This window comes from Colossoma macropomum, unplaced genomic scaffold (assembly GCF_904425465.1).
Source record: "Colossoma macropomum unplaced genomic scaffold, Colossoma_macropomum, whole genome shotgun sequence".
NCBI classification, from domain to species: Eukaryota; Metazoa; Chordata; class Actinopteri; order Characiformes; family Serrasalmidae; genus Colossoma; species Colossoma macropomum.
The window spans coordinates 55430223-55445518 of NW_023494792.1; the positions used below are offsets into that span (position 1 = coordinate 55430223).

Below are 15296 nucleotides of genomic sequence, written 5' to 3' on the forward strand. Positions count from 1 at the left end.
ACCATCCACCAACCTCACACTGTCTGTACAACAAAGAAACATATACAATGACATATTGTTAATCACAAAGAGTGAACTGTGTTTGAATTATCATATTCAAAGTAAAACTGCTTAGTTTTTTAATGATCTTACAAAGCAACTTTAGGACTTAAGTTGTAAGCCCAAGTCAGTTAAAAGTCTGAAATGTGTCTAGCACCATGTAAGAACATGTCTATTATTAGCTTGCTGATCTGAATGGTAAGCTTGTAGTGGTTCTTTATGTGTGCGATTTTGAGCCATTCTGGACACTGTCGTTGATGGTTTGCCACAGCGCCCCCTTCCGCGGCTTCCGTTTAGTTGACTATGTTTCCCACACTCCAGCCAAACTTATGAACTTATGAAAGAGGAAATACTATCTGTTTTTTTTGTTTGTTTTTTTTTCTAGTTAATCAAAGAATCAGTTTTAAGATAAAAAACAAAACTGGAAAAGTGAAACAACCACACGTGTTAGTTTTTCGACATTTCCAATGAATTGAACAAATAAATGAACCAATAATCCATGGACCATACACCTATTCAGCAGCGTGTCACACTTCAAAATAGCATGAATTCTCTATAGCATACATTCTACAACATGCTATATGTATTGGGTAGGAATGTTATACTAGAAATGAATGCATTGCACACTTGCAATGCAGCAAACTAGATGGCTGCACAGGTTTGCTGCAAGCAGACATTTCCATCGCATCCCAAAGATCAAGAGGATTGAGATCCAGACACAGTCAGGAGTCTAAAAGAGTATAAAACTAGCTATCATGTTCCTGTAACCATATGATGATTGTGTCATAGTGCACTATCATGCTGGAAGTGTCTATACAAGCATGGATAAATTGTAGCCCTGAAGATATGAACTGTGTCAGCAACTGTGTTCAGATATGCTTTGCCATTCAGATGTTCTTCAGTGACTATCGGGGGTCCTAATGTGTGGCAGTAAAACATTCCCCACACCATCATACTGCCACCACCAGCATGCACTGTCGTCACCAAACAGGATGGCTTCATGAACTCATGTTGCTTGTATCAAATTCTGATCCTTTCATCATCCAGCATGATGCAACAGGAATCTTCCTTCATCTTTTCAGACAACTTCTTTCCACTCCTCATCAGTCTAGCTGTTATGCTTTTACACCTACTGGAAATGCGCTCTCTTGTTCTTTGTTGACAGCACTGGTACCTAACATAGTCCTCAGCTGTTGTGACTCATTCAGAAAGAAGTCTGTTAAGTGGTATATTCTGCACATGGACATAAAACTGTGATTTGCCAAGTTGTGGTCTGTTTGTTTGTTTGCACAATCATCACCATTCTTCTTTGAATTTTCTGATCAAATGTTTTATTCCAGACAATCAATTTTAAGTGGTTCTTTTGAGATGAAATGAACACTCAACAGACTCTCAGTAACATATCAACAGCCGAATGTCAATCATGTAACAGCAGTAAATTAATTAACTGTGTGAATAAAATTTCTTCATAATCTGCTGAATTCAGTTGTTTTTCACTTTATTTTGAGGGTACAAGTTCATATCTGTACATGCTGTAGTGACCTGAGGAGCTGTATCAGATTTAATATAGACCATCTCAACATCCTCAACAAGCTGTTATAGACATGCTGCTGACACCACTCTCTAACTGGGGCTTAACTGGATTAGGTTTTGGTTAAATTAAAGTTAGGATTAGGGCCAGGGTTAGGATTCGGTTTTGGGTTACGATTAGGATTAGGATTAGGGCCAGGGTGAGGGTTAAGTTTTAGGTAAGGTTCGGTAAGGTTAGGTTTTGCTTAATGGAAGTAACATTAAGTCTACCTCATGTAACATATCAACAATACTACTAGTGTAAGTAATGTATCAACAGAACATCTCGAAAATATTTACCTCAATATATTCAGATGCTCCACTGATATGTTGTTGATGTGTTACTGATACTCTGTTAAGAGTTTATTAATCACCTACAAAAGACCACTCAAAAAAAAGTGTTACCCCAATCTAAATCTCTATTTTAGCTGGGAGACAGGGCATTTCACAAACAGTAAACCTTTGCGAGTTCATATTCAGTGAGAGGAGCTGCTGCTCACCAATCTGGTAATAATGACTTTGATACGCAAATTAATGCATTTGACCACAGTTTATGCTACTACATTGTGTGAATTTACTACATATCAGTTTGAATATTTCTGAACTAATGATGCTTTCACCTTTTCCTTGTTTGGTGTGGCCTTACTTTGTATTTTTGTACTGCACACTACTCTTATTGTTTATTGTTTTAGTATGTTTTATTCTATTATTTATCTCTACTTTCTTTTTATATATCTGTATATAGTGTATGGCTATTATATCTATCTATCTATCTATCTATCTATCTATCTATCTATCTATCAATCAATCTATCTATCTATCTATGTATCTATCTATCTATCTGTCTTACAAATGCTTCCTTTACTTCGGTGGTTTTGATAGGTGAGCATTCATATTCAGGTCCACAATTGGACTGTGCTTCAGTTTTCTGCTGGTGGGAATGCATTGTTTTGAGGGTGTGCTTTTCTCAGTGCACAACCGTCCTGTACTGTCTGCATAATCAGTCTGTTTTGACATTTTACTCTTTACAGATACACTTTAACCTTTGCAGCGTGAAACTGTCTAAACCAAATGAAAAAGATACAAGGTCTAAAAACCCAAACTCTGGTGTGGACTTTGTAAAATGAATTAGGTGTGGTGTGAAAACAGACTGATGTTAGCTAGCAGTGTTTGCAATTTGAAACTGATCCCAGTGAAGTGCAGGATCAAAACAAATACTAATACTGTTCATAAATATGTTTAAAGAAATATGAAATTAGCATGGCAGGAAGTGGCCTAGTTGTATTTTGTCAATCAGCCAGCTGTGTGGTCTTTCTTGGTGTTCTGTCTGATTTATGCCTCACTCCACAGTCACGTGACATATGACTTGCTGTTACAACTTCTGTGAAGATAGGGATGTAGGGATGTGTGATTGATTCAGCACAGCATCATTAGTCTACATTCTCTGCAGTAATTCCAGCGACAGTTAATCTAAAGCCACATGTTCATCTTTTCTGAGCACTAGTGGTTTCAATAACTGTATTTCCAGTTCCCACATTATTATCTATTATTTTATTTCAGGTGCAGTTTGTCACTAACTTGAAAAAAATTTGGCAATTTAACACAGACTTGAACAAACTTGATCTCAGATTCTGAGGTCACTTCTGACTTACAGAAGCTTGTTTGTTTCTTGTAAGTGATATTTGCTTCACATATTTGTATTGTCTTGGTATTTAGACATTTTCTTAAGGTATTTATACCCTCTATTTAGCACTAAATTGAGCATTTTACACAACTTGTGCCTATGGTACTCATATATTAGCTTACTTACTAACAGTAGTTCACTAGTAACTAGATAAAACTGATATCGTCTGTGAAATCATACTTTCATGTATTAAACACATTTAGATTATTATCCGACTTGGGCCAACTAACATCCCTTTTAATTAGATAATGATTATATTAAAATGTGTGTAAAATGTACATTCAATATTAAAACAAATGATGACAGAAATGTTAAGATTTTACCAGCACACAACAGTCCTACGTCATTTCCATGGGAGCAGTTGTGTTTAAGTGAAGATGATGTTGGACAGAAGTAAATCTGAGATTCGTTGCCTCTACACTGAAACTCCTCTGACCACACCTGACCCTCCCCTCTGCCAAAAGCAGCTCCTCCCAGCACCTCCACAGGAAGCCCACAGCCCAACTCTCGACACACAACCTCTGCATCCTGCTGGTCAAAGTCAGCATCACACAGTGTGGACCAGGTCTCTCCATGAAGAACCTCCACTCTCCCAGAACAGCGAGAACCACCAACCAGTCTGACTCCTGAAATGTTATCACACGCTAAAGACAGCTACTTATAACTGATGCTGATATTTTGCTTAATTTTAATTTTGCCATTTTAAAAGGTGTTAATATAAAAAGAATAAGAAATGTATAGAAATTAAATAGAAATGATAAATTTGATAAAACAATTATCCCTGGAAAATCTTTTCCAAATGGTAAGAAGGAATCAAATACAAAGAATATCACTATGAATCACAGTGACCAATATATAATTTATTGGAAAAAAAAAATGTTGAAATTGATATTGTTGAAATTCACATTGAGATTCAGTGCCACTCACCAGAGCAGACAACTCCAGCATCTTTAGAATGGCTGCAGTCATGTTTACCCCATCCTGATGATTTACAATTCTTTAGTGTAGATTCAGATTCTCTACAGTTCACTTCATCCATCCAGATTGGTCCTGATCCTGGACCAAAGTGAGCGTCATTTAGTGCATCTACAGCCTCTCCACAGCGCAGCTCTCTACACACCACTGCAGCATCTCTCATATCCCAGCCATCATCACACACTGTTCCCCACTGATCATCATGAAGAACCTCCACTCTCCCAGCACAGCGACTGCCACCATCCACCAACCTCACACTGTCTGTACAACAAAGAGAAGACAATCGATGGAATACTTTAAACATAACATCACGTAAACATTAAATTAGAGGAAATCACTCAAAGAAATTAAATATTAGCAACAAAATACAAAGCTCTTACCAGAACACACCAGTCCCACATCGCTGTCATGGGAGTAGTTGTGTTTGAGTGAAGATGATGTTGGACAGAAGTAAATCTGAGATTCGTTGCCTCTACAATGAAGCTCCTCTGACCACACCTGACCCTCCCCTCTGCCAAAAGCAGCTGCTCCCTGCACCTCCACAGGAAGCCCACAGCCCAACTCTCGACACACAACCTCTGCATCCTGCTGGTCAAAGTTAGCATCACACACTGTGGACCAGGTCTCTCCATGAAGCACCTCCACTCTCCCAGAGCAGTGAGAACCACCAACCAGCCTGACTCCTAAAATATTATCCAAATAAAACAGATATGAAACATGATTAAGTGTGCTTATGAAATAATGCTGTAACTTCACATCTTAATCCAAAAAAATATGGAGTTACTATAAAAAAACTGAAGACAAAGATGAAAAGACTAGATTCTATTTTGAATTTAGATGATTAGAAAAATCACAGTAAAGTCATACTTAGGGTAGTACAGAAAATAAAACTGTAAAGCACATTTCAAAATCATCATAATCATCTAAACATCATATGAAGGTTCAGTAGAGCTCACCTGAACAAATGACACCAGCATCTTTTGAGTGATCACAGTTATGTTTACCCCATCCTGCTGATCTACAGTGCTTCACTGTGGACTCTGATCCACTACAGTTCACATCATTCATCCAGACTGGCCCTTCTCCCAGGCCAAAATTTTTAAATATACTTATAGCCTCTCCACAGCCCAGCTCTCTACACACCACTGCAGCATCTCTCATATCCCAGTTATAATCACACACTGTTCCCCACTGTCCTCTATGAAAAACCTCCACTCTCCCAGCACAGTGACTTCCACCATCCACCAACCTCACACTGGCTGTACAAAAATGTTAGAGGAGAAATTTTTTAAATATAACATGTATTATTTTAAGTAAGAGCATGTAAGTAATTGAAGTAGATGTGCATCTTACCAGCACACCCCAGACCCACAGCACTGTCATGGGAGCAGTTGTGTTTGAGGAAGATGATCTAGGGCAGAGGGAAATATGAGATTCGTTGCCTCTACACTGAAGCTTCTCTGACCACACCTGACCCTCCCCTCTGCCAAAAGCAGCTGCTCCCAGCACCTCCACAGGAAGCCCACAGCCCAGCTCTCGACACACAACCTCTGCATCCTGCTGGTCAAAGTCAGCATCACACACTGTGGACCAGGTCACTCCATTAAGAATCTCTACTCTGCCAGAGCAGTGAGTTCTGCCAACCAGTCTGACTCCTGAAATATTTTAATAAGATAATGGAGACAATGTTATTCACAATATATATATATATATATATATATATATATATATATATATATATATATATATATATATGTTAACAGTATCAGGTCGTCCAGTCATCTTGAGCAACAGGAGTTTCAGGGTATTACATCCCCTGTCAGCTCACTATATTTTCTTCATGGATGTAAAAATGTACCAAATGAAGGTTGTCATTCTAAGGGGGGGATATTACTGGTTGACATTATTTTTCCTCTCCCACTGGTACATGGTCTTGTAATCAAAATGTCGTTACATCGGGAGGAATGAACAAAATCAGAGCATCTCTGAGAAAAAGAGGCTTAAAAGATTCAGAGTCAACAGCCAGCAGTCGAAGGGATAAGAGTTTTCAGTGTAACTCAGTAAACATAATTTTAAAGGTCTGTACTCTGAACATTAATGCCAGTCACACAATTAAAACTATGTGAATAGTTGATGGTTTAAGTAAACCTAGAAACTAGTCATCAAAAACAATTCAAAAAGTTAATAGGTATGTTCTTAATGTCTTGGTTCAGGCGTGTTTGAAGCTCAATTAAGAGCAAAAATGTGGACCAGATAAGGCTCCCAGAGGACTGAGTTGAGAAACACGTATGCTTATAATTATGACCTATGGTTCAAATGAGCGTTTTAAGCATTGCGACAATGGATAGGCAGTCTCACTCCAGCTACATGAAAATCCCACTCCAGTTACCTAAAAAAACTCAGCAACCCTGATAATATACACTTCGTCACTGTGTTCTGCATTGATGTGTTCTCATATCAAATCTCACAGCACAGAGGCATCTTCACTGCTCTCATTCTCAAGTGATAGATTTCGTATCATTTAATAATGTTTGAATAAAAAAAGTGGGGGAGCGAAAGCACTTGTTCCCCCTAATGAAGGCGTATGAGAAGGTGCTGTATTTACACCATTGTTCAGGTGCCTATAGTAACACGTGCTAGAAGATAAACGAATGTTGAATTAGAAACAACCAGATTGCAGAAAGAACTACAGTAAGATAGGCAACCACACTATTCACAAAAAAGAGTCAAGAGAGAGAGGTTAACTTTCAATTAGCAAGAAGGCCATGCAACAAAGCTGGAAACCATTAAAATAATGAGGATAAAAGTTGAGATAAATATTAATGCAATAGTAATGGGATAAAATAAAACTTTCAGAGAGACCTGTGTGCTACTTAGTCATATCTGTTTAGAATGCATTATCTGTTAGTGCCAACTAATGCATTTGCATTTGTTTACATCTCTTACATTTAACTTACCCGAGCAAATGACTCCAGCATCTTCGTCATGATTGCACCTTTTTCTACCCCAATCGTCTGACTTACAGTTCTTCAGTGTAGACTCTGATCCAATACAGTTTGCATATTCCATCCAGATTGGTCCTGATCCTTGTCCAAAGTGAGCCCTGCGCAGTGCATCTATAGCCTCTCCACAGCCCAGCTCTCTACACACCACTGCAGCATCTCTTATATCCCAGTAATCATCACACACTGTTCCCCACTGTCCTCTATAAAGAACCTCCACTCTCCCTTCACAGCGACTTCTACCATTCATCAACCTCACACTGTCTTTATAACAAAAACATTAAGACAGGAAAGAAAGTATAATAATTACAATCAAAGTATTCAAACATAACTTATATACAGTTCTGTCCAAATCATGCAGCCATAGTCCATAGTCTAACTGGTCTGGTAACCTCAAATGCTTCAGGAGTGAATACCATTGTGTCTGTGAGAAAATGTGTCTTTTTTATTCGCTAAAATACTCAATGAACACAAAAATTATTTTTGAGGGCTTCTTAATGGTGCAACCAAGTGTTGGCCCTATTATCAGGAGATGGCTGGCTGCACGTGCTGAGAGGAAACACGTGCTAGCATTCATCCTCACAGCGGTGGTACTGTCATGATTGGGGGAGACCTAACTAATTGGTGGAAATATACCAATATAATAATAATAATAATAATAATAATAATAATAATAACAATAATAGTTGGTATGTCACAGGATTATTAACTTATTAGTTTCCAGTCAATGCTCCTTTATAAAAAATGGATAAAGTAACTTTTGTTTCCCTTTGATTTCTTTAAATGTTGAAGTGGGTAAACTTGCAGACACCCTTTTACAGTAAGAAGAGTCAATATTGTTCCACTCAGCACTGACGGCTTTAAACAGTTGCCAAGAGACCAAATATTCTCTATAGAGTTTAAATCTAGACTCTGGCCAGACCAAAACCATCAGTAAAAATCAATACATTTTGGGCTTGACCCACTTTTATGTGTTTATGTATGGAAGTGTACTAACATGGAAATGGGCACACCGGATGATGGCTACTGTGTGAATGTGCAATTTCTTTATAATATATGAGCAAGCATATTTCTTTGAGTTATTATAATAATCTTCTAGGCATGCAAAAGGAAGCAGCTTCTACTGCTTTAAAATACTTCAACAAGACATGAAACCCCAAGAAATGACTGCATCAATCACTTTAAGATCAATTATTGTCTTTTACAGACACATTGTAGTTAAGAAATTAATTGCATTTACATTACAACTGATTCAGTAGTTAAGTGTAAACTGATTTGTGACACATATTTGAAACATATATTTCTTTTTCATGCTTACCAGAGGTGATGAGAGTGACTGTGGTCAACAGAAGAATAAGTACCACACAGCTGTCCATCTTCCTCTGACCTGCACACAGTCCGTTCAACTCAGCAGCAGAACAAGATTAACCTCCACTCCCCCAGAGAGACTGAAGAAACTGAGAGAGAGAGAGAGAGAGAGCGAGAGAGAGAGAGAGAGAGAGAGAGAGAGAGAGAGAGAGAGAGCTCCCCACAGCCGCCAATCACACTAACTATTACCTTATTAGAAAGAGGAGAGGAAATCATCAAACATTTTCAGTGACAAATCAGAGGACGCATTTTTTTCTTTCTCCATATTTATCAAAAGAGCGTCAGCACTGATGAACAGAACTCCACCTCCGTCTCTAGATGTGTGTGTGTGAGGAGAGACGCTCGCAGCAGTGTGGTGAGAAACACACCAACATACAGGAGACTGACTTCAGAGAGGAAACACTCCAGTGTAATACAGCATTAATGCTGCACCTGCAGAGAGCTGATCCACACACTGATAATTCAGAACATGAAGCAAACACAAGTAATTTAGGTCAGAGTTCCCTTTACTAAGAAATACTCCATTACTAATAACAGTTCAAATAAATGTTGTAAGCATATCTTTATAATATTAAGGTGTGAATTTTCTTTTGTAAGTTTTCTAAGCTCTCAACGAGAGCAAAGACTAAAGAAAACAGAATTATTTTGAAACAATGAAGCAGCCAGGCATAGATGTGTAAGCTTTCTCATCTTAGTTTACTCTTGAGTACATTTTAAATTACTACATACATGAAATGATACACCTGCAGACCTAGGTTTGGGACTCTAATACTGTAATACATTTTTCTACAAGGAGAGGGCTTCAACGCATTTGTAAAAGTGGAATACTCCAACTATAAATATATAAACATAAATGCTGTATTTGCGGCCTGTCCCAAAGTCTACATTTAGGTTTGTGGTTTTGCTTTGGCCCACAATAATATGTTTATCAAAAGTGCGCAAACACTTAAAGATCGTAAGTGTGCTGTTACGTATCATATTTTTGTGTGACAGGCAGTTACCAACATTCTTGTTAGTGTTCTTCTCGTATATTTTCAGTACAGCATGTAAGGACATCACCAGCTCATTGAAACATAGCTCTCTCTAGCTACGTAATACCATCAATATGCTGGTTAGCGATGAACTTTCTCTTGCCATTTGTAGTATATTATGTGTAGATAACAAATTATAGCTTTAATATCTTATGTAACTACTAATATAGCCAACTATGGAGCCTGTAGCCTAAACTGAGCAGTTACTGGAACTAGACTAAAGCATGCTGGTTTAGCTAGTAACATTGGGAGTGCTCCAAATGAAAAATGAATAATGGAGTTTGCATTGTGTAATTATGTAAATTACGCTCATAAACTCTTACATTTTTTACCATAGCGATGTTATATGTTAGCTCATAGCATGTGTGCTGCATACCTGATCATCTCAAGAGGTCAAAGTTACTCTGGTATTCAGGGAAGTGTAGTGTTTTGTACAGAGATAAACAGAGCAGGCAGTTCAGTCTAGGGCCGGACCATAGCTGTTCTGAGGTCAGCTGAGAACCTGCACTGCTCACTGTGCAGTTTCATCGCTTTTTCCACATTGAGTCTCATAAAACCCTCCAGAAACTTCCAAGGACCTCTGTGTCCCAACATCAGTCATAAACATGATGGGTGCTGCTAATGTACTGAAGCACTAGCAGATAGCAATGGTTGCTAAGCAGTGATTGGAGAGCAGAAAAAATAACACAGAGATTGGTAGATTTTGATTGCCCACAATACCGCTACAGCACTCACAGAAAACAGATCAAATTTCATCATCCCAGAAATTCAGCATAATAAATATTCTGCCCCTATTTGGTTGGGTGGCCTGTGATAATGTGGTATTATCATAATGGCGCTGTTTCTATGTTTAGAATGGAGGAATGTGAAAAAACTTTCTGAAACTACTGAGGTCCTTATCGCTTGTAACAGCCATGATTACAGATTCAAAAAATGTATATAGATTATAGATTCATTGCACACACCTGTACAAAGATAGAAGCCTCACCTGAGTGATAGTTCATCTTCAGCTGTGTAATTATCAGTAGAATTATTACACTGTACATGTACTCTGACTGCACACTTGTACTAATACTGGTGATCTGCCACATATTTAACCTCTTATTCTCCAGGGTATATTTTGTTTTTTCCATCTGAATTTACATGACCAAATTGTAAGGCAAATTATTCAGTAACTGCATGAAATAAATGCAAGTTTTTTATTTTATTTTTTTTTTTGTAAAAGCTCCACTCAAATTAACAGAACGTGTTTTTATGATCATACACATATTGCTATATGCTTACAATTTACTGCTGAAAGCTGAAAATCTTAGACGCTCTTTGTATTATTTTATAAAAATAATTTTTACAGAGCTGATCACTGAAGAGACACCATCTGTTTATAGTTTATAGCCCAGATTTGTGGGAAAAATGGGTCGACTTTCAGTAGACAAAAAATTGTGAGTTCAACTTCTTTTATTATGAGAGTTTAAAATTACATTACCCTTCTATTTGACTGGAAAGTTACATTACCCATCTATTTGACAGTTACAGCTCTCATATGACACCCACCTTTTGAATGTAGCTTATGAAATATGAAAGTTATGAAGAATATGATGAAGTGCATTTTGGAACCACCGGTGGTTCCAAGGAGTTTAAGAGGCTACCTGACTTTTTGTAAACAAAGCAGTAAAAGGCAAAAAAACCCTCTTTTAAAGATGTAAGCTGTATTTCCTGTGTCACATCTTTGTAGTTTTCCAGTTTAAAGCACTGTCAAGTCTGTCAAGGATGAGTTTTATAGTCTATTGACCCTACAGAGATGTGAAGTACAATCAAATTATATATATATATATATATATATATATATATATATATATATATATATATATATATATAGAATTGATATTTCAAATATTGACAACTCACATAAATCACATTTTATTAACAGGTTATACATTGTTTTATTTATTCCATCTTACAACAATGTATGTTGTACACACAACAAGAGGAATACAATGTCATGGTGCTCTAAAGGATTTCAGTGCAAATGAATGAACATCACTTTGTGTACTTTGGTTAAACAAATCATTCCTCCAGGCGAGATTCTTCATCATAAACATTTCAGCCAGGTCCGTCAGTTGTAAGCATACAGTGTCACCTGTTTGCTGCTGTCAGCTCCAGCATGTGCTTTCCAAAGCAGTACTTTGTTGTTTAGAATCATATTTACTTCTGGCCCAGTTAAGTGACATTCAATAAGTCTGTTAAGGCAACATTTTATTCATTCACCCAACTAAATATTTTGCATTCCAATTCAGATTTCAAATTATATTATTGCAGGACTGAATTGAGCAAAGGGTTGCATAAAATAAGATTTGTAGTGGCTGGTAAGCAACTACAAAGTAAACAAATAAAGAAAGCAAGAAAGAAAATACATGTAAATCAAACTGCAGCACTGAAAAGATTTTACTAAAACTTTACAACAAGATGAAACTGAATTCCTGACTTAAAATGTTGTTTGTTGTCTGTAGCAGTGTAACATTTTAATAACAAATTCCTGGATCAAACTGCTGCAAAATAAGAGTAAAACCAAAAGTGATGCATTCATAATTTTGTTCAGTATAAATGAAACCTATGAGTAACAATTGGGTTCCAATTGAAATTGGGTAAAATTAATTTTAAAAATGTAAGAAACCCTGACATTGTATTAAATGTCATTTCCTTATTAGTAACACTGGGTGGAGTCTCATGGTCACATGATCTGTTGTTTATTCTGAGGCTTCTCTGCCACATCATCATAGTCTGAAAGTAAAGAAATGAGAATAATTCTGACTCTATAGATCACAAGTCCTGCAGACTTCAGCACACAGCCTTATTAAACACATCTGATTCTACTCATCAGCTAATTAGCAAAGCCTTCATGAATTAATAAGCGCTAATATCCGCAGCACTTTGGCCCAGAAGGTCCTCAGTTTGACATGCCTGCTCTAGATTTTCCAAACAATGTCAAAAATGTCATCATATTCTATGCAAAGAGCACTTTTAGTCATTGGTTTTGGGACTGGATACTTCAATAAGTAAGAATTATCTAAAATAGAGTTCACAGCCCTGTCCTGGCAACCCTGATGCTCTGTGAGTTCTGAATCAAGTGAGTCAGCTGTGTTAGACAAGTTAAAGCACAAAAGTCTTTTGTGTGGGGCTGCCAGAACAGAGATTGGAAATATCATATAGGAGACACACATTGGTTCCTAACCCTGGTCCTGGAGTGTCCCCTACATATCCAAATACTTTCCCTACTACAAACACCCGATCCAAAAAATTAGCAAGTTAACGAGCCCTTCCTGAGCTGAAGTGGGTGTGTTTTGGCAGGAAAACACTAAGATGTGCAGGGCATGGGGTACTCAGAGTAGGGAACCTGTGCATGTGTGTAACATGTTGCAGTGATGTCAATCCATGTATAACTAACAATACTCAGTGCACTTTGAATGTATAAATGCAGACAGCAAAAACACTCCTGTTTCAGCTCCACTTTAACGAACAGTATCTGTAGACTCACCAGTGTCATCTCCTAAATCCTGTCCAGGAGTGATGACATCATCATAGTTCTCTGATATGTATGCTACACAAACATTAGTAGACAAATGGTGATCCAGTGAACAACAAACCCAGCTTAATTACTGTACTGATGCTTTTGTTTACATTACATTGAAGGAAAACAAACTTGTAATGTGTGGATCCTGCCCAGCAGTAGTGACTCCACTCCATCTCCACCTTGTATAAAAATACAATGGAATCACAATGGAAGGCAAGGCCATGGACATAGTGCTGAGCTTTTTTTGCATGGAGAAATATCTTCCGCATTCAATCATGAACACACTTTGTCTCCTCCCATTTCTGTATCTCTTTTTCCCTCTCTTTCACACACGCACACACACACACACACACACCTGTGGCTATGTGGTTTTCTGTGCACGTGCTAAAACAAATGCTTCAACTGTCTAATAGATGTTTATCAGTAGAATTACCACATGGCACTGCATACTGCACTTACACGTCCTCCAGCACATTATACCGATTGAGCTGACCACTCAGGAAACTCAAAAATCAGAGCCACTTACTTTGGTTATTAAAAAAATGAGATAAACAAAAATGCTTTGAACATTGAACATGCATAAACTTTCTCTATTACTCTCTCTCTCTCTCTTTCTCTCTCTCTCTCTCACACACACACACACACACACACACCTGCAGCTAAGTGGTTTTCTCTACCGGTACCTTCCAAAGATTTACTTCTGATAGCAATAGCCAGTAGATACTAATCAGAAAACCTAACCACTTTAACATCCTATGTATTGTATCTATGCACTTTCTAGAAAACACTTTTCCTGTATTAAACTGAAAGAGTTTACTTGTTTACTTTTGCTGGTAATGGACTACTACAGGAATGTCTCTGCATTACCCTTTTTAGTGATGGATCTGTGGTCGCTCTGCTCATAGACTGCTTCAGTCTGAGTCTTACGCCTCCTCTTAGAGAGCAGTGTGAGGGAGACAGAGAGAAACATGGAGCCAGTTCAGTAGAGGAGAAGACTGATGACAGACTGAAGGTCTAATGATGTTTAGAGAATGTACAGAAAGTGGATTGTAGATGATCTCTGAATCTCTCTACCTCTCCTGAGCACTCTGTTCTGGTAAAACAGCACAACCAGAAACACTAAGGCCAGGAAAAGCAGCACTCCCAGAACAACGAGAGACACTGGATAGATGGGCGGAACAGGTGGAGGAGGAGTTTGTGGAGAAGGGATTTTTCTCTTAACTGGCTGACCAACTGTAAACAAATAAGGAACAGTATAGAAACTGTGTAGAAACTGTGTGAAGCACATAATAATCTATTCAGAAGCATTTATAAAAATGACCTCAGTGACAAAATAGTACCTGTGGTGGTGGAGGTGGGGGTTGTAATTATGGGTGTAGTAGTAGAAGGCATAGATGTGTCTGTAAATGCAGAAGCAATTCACAAAATTAAAAATCCAACAAAGCACAAAAAACAAACACTCACTAAAGTGGAATCATGTTAACTAGCAATTCTGTTTCAGATTTCATACAACTTAAAGCCACACTATGTATTTTTTTAATTGAAAGAACTATCATTAGTCATGAAAATGTGTTGTGTATGCACTGCTGTAAGTCATCCTGTAAACCCAGACATAATAATTTAAAAGTCAGAGGCATCGGATCAGATCTTGTGAAGATATTGGACCCATCATATATCTCTATGTATTAATGTCACATGCCTAGGCTCAAAAAAGCAAGTCTCAAATGCAAAATCCACAATATATTGATGAAGACATGATGACGATACTTACATCCTTGAAAGACATGTCCTTTCTGTTTAAACTCTTTGAGTTCTCCTTGAATACTTTTTTAACACGCTCATGCTAGGAAAGGAGTCTGAAGCCTAACTGATGTTACAAAATCTACAAATTCTTCTGCATGCTGCGTGCAATTACAAATTTCCACCAGAGAGGTCTCCAAATCCCCAAAACTTACATAGTGTAGCTTTAAGGACTCCAAACAGCCTTGCACATGATTAAGACTCATGTAAAATTGTTTTGATTCAAGTTAGAAACTTCAAAATCCAGCAAACTCCTCTGA

The 15296-nt window shown here is 37.7% G+C and overlaps 1 pseudogene; it reads right to left on the minus strand.

Annotated features, from left to right (window-relative positions):
• Positions 1–4495: 4495 nt before the first annotated feature.
• On the minus strand, positions 4496–7254 carry LOC118811247 (annotated as a pseudogene).
• Between the last annotated feature and the right edge of the window lie 8042 nt (positions 7255–15296).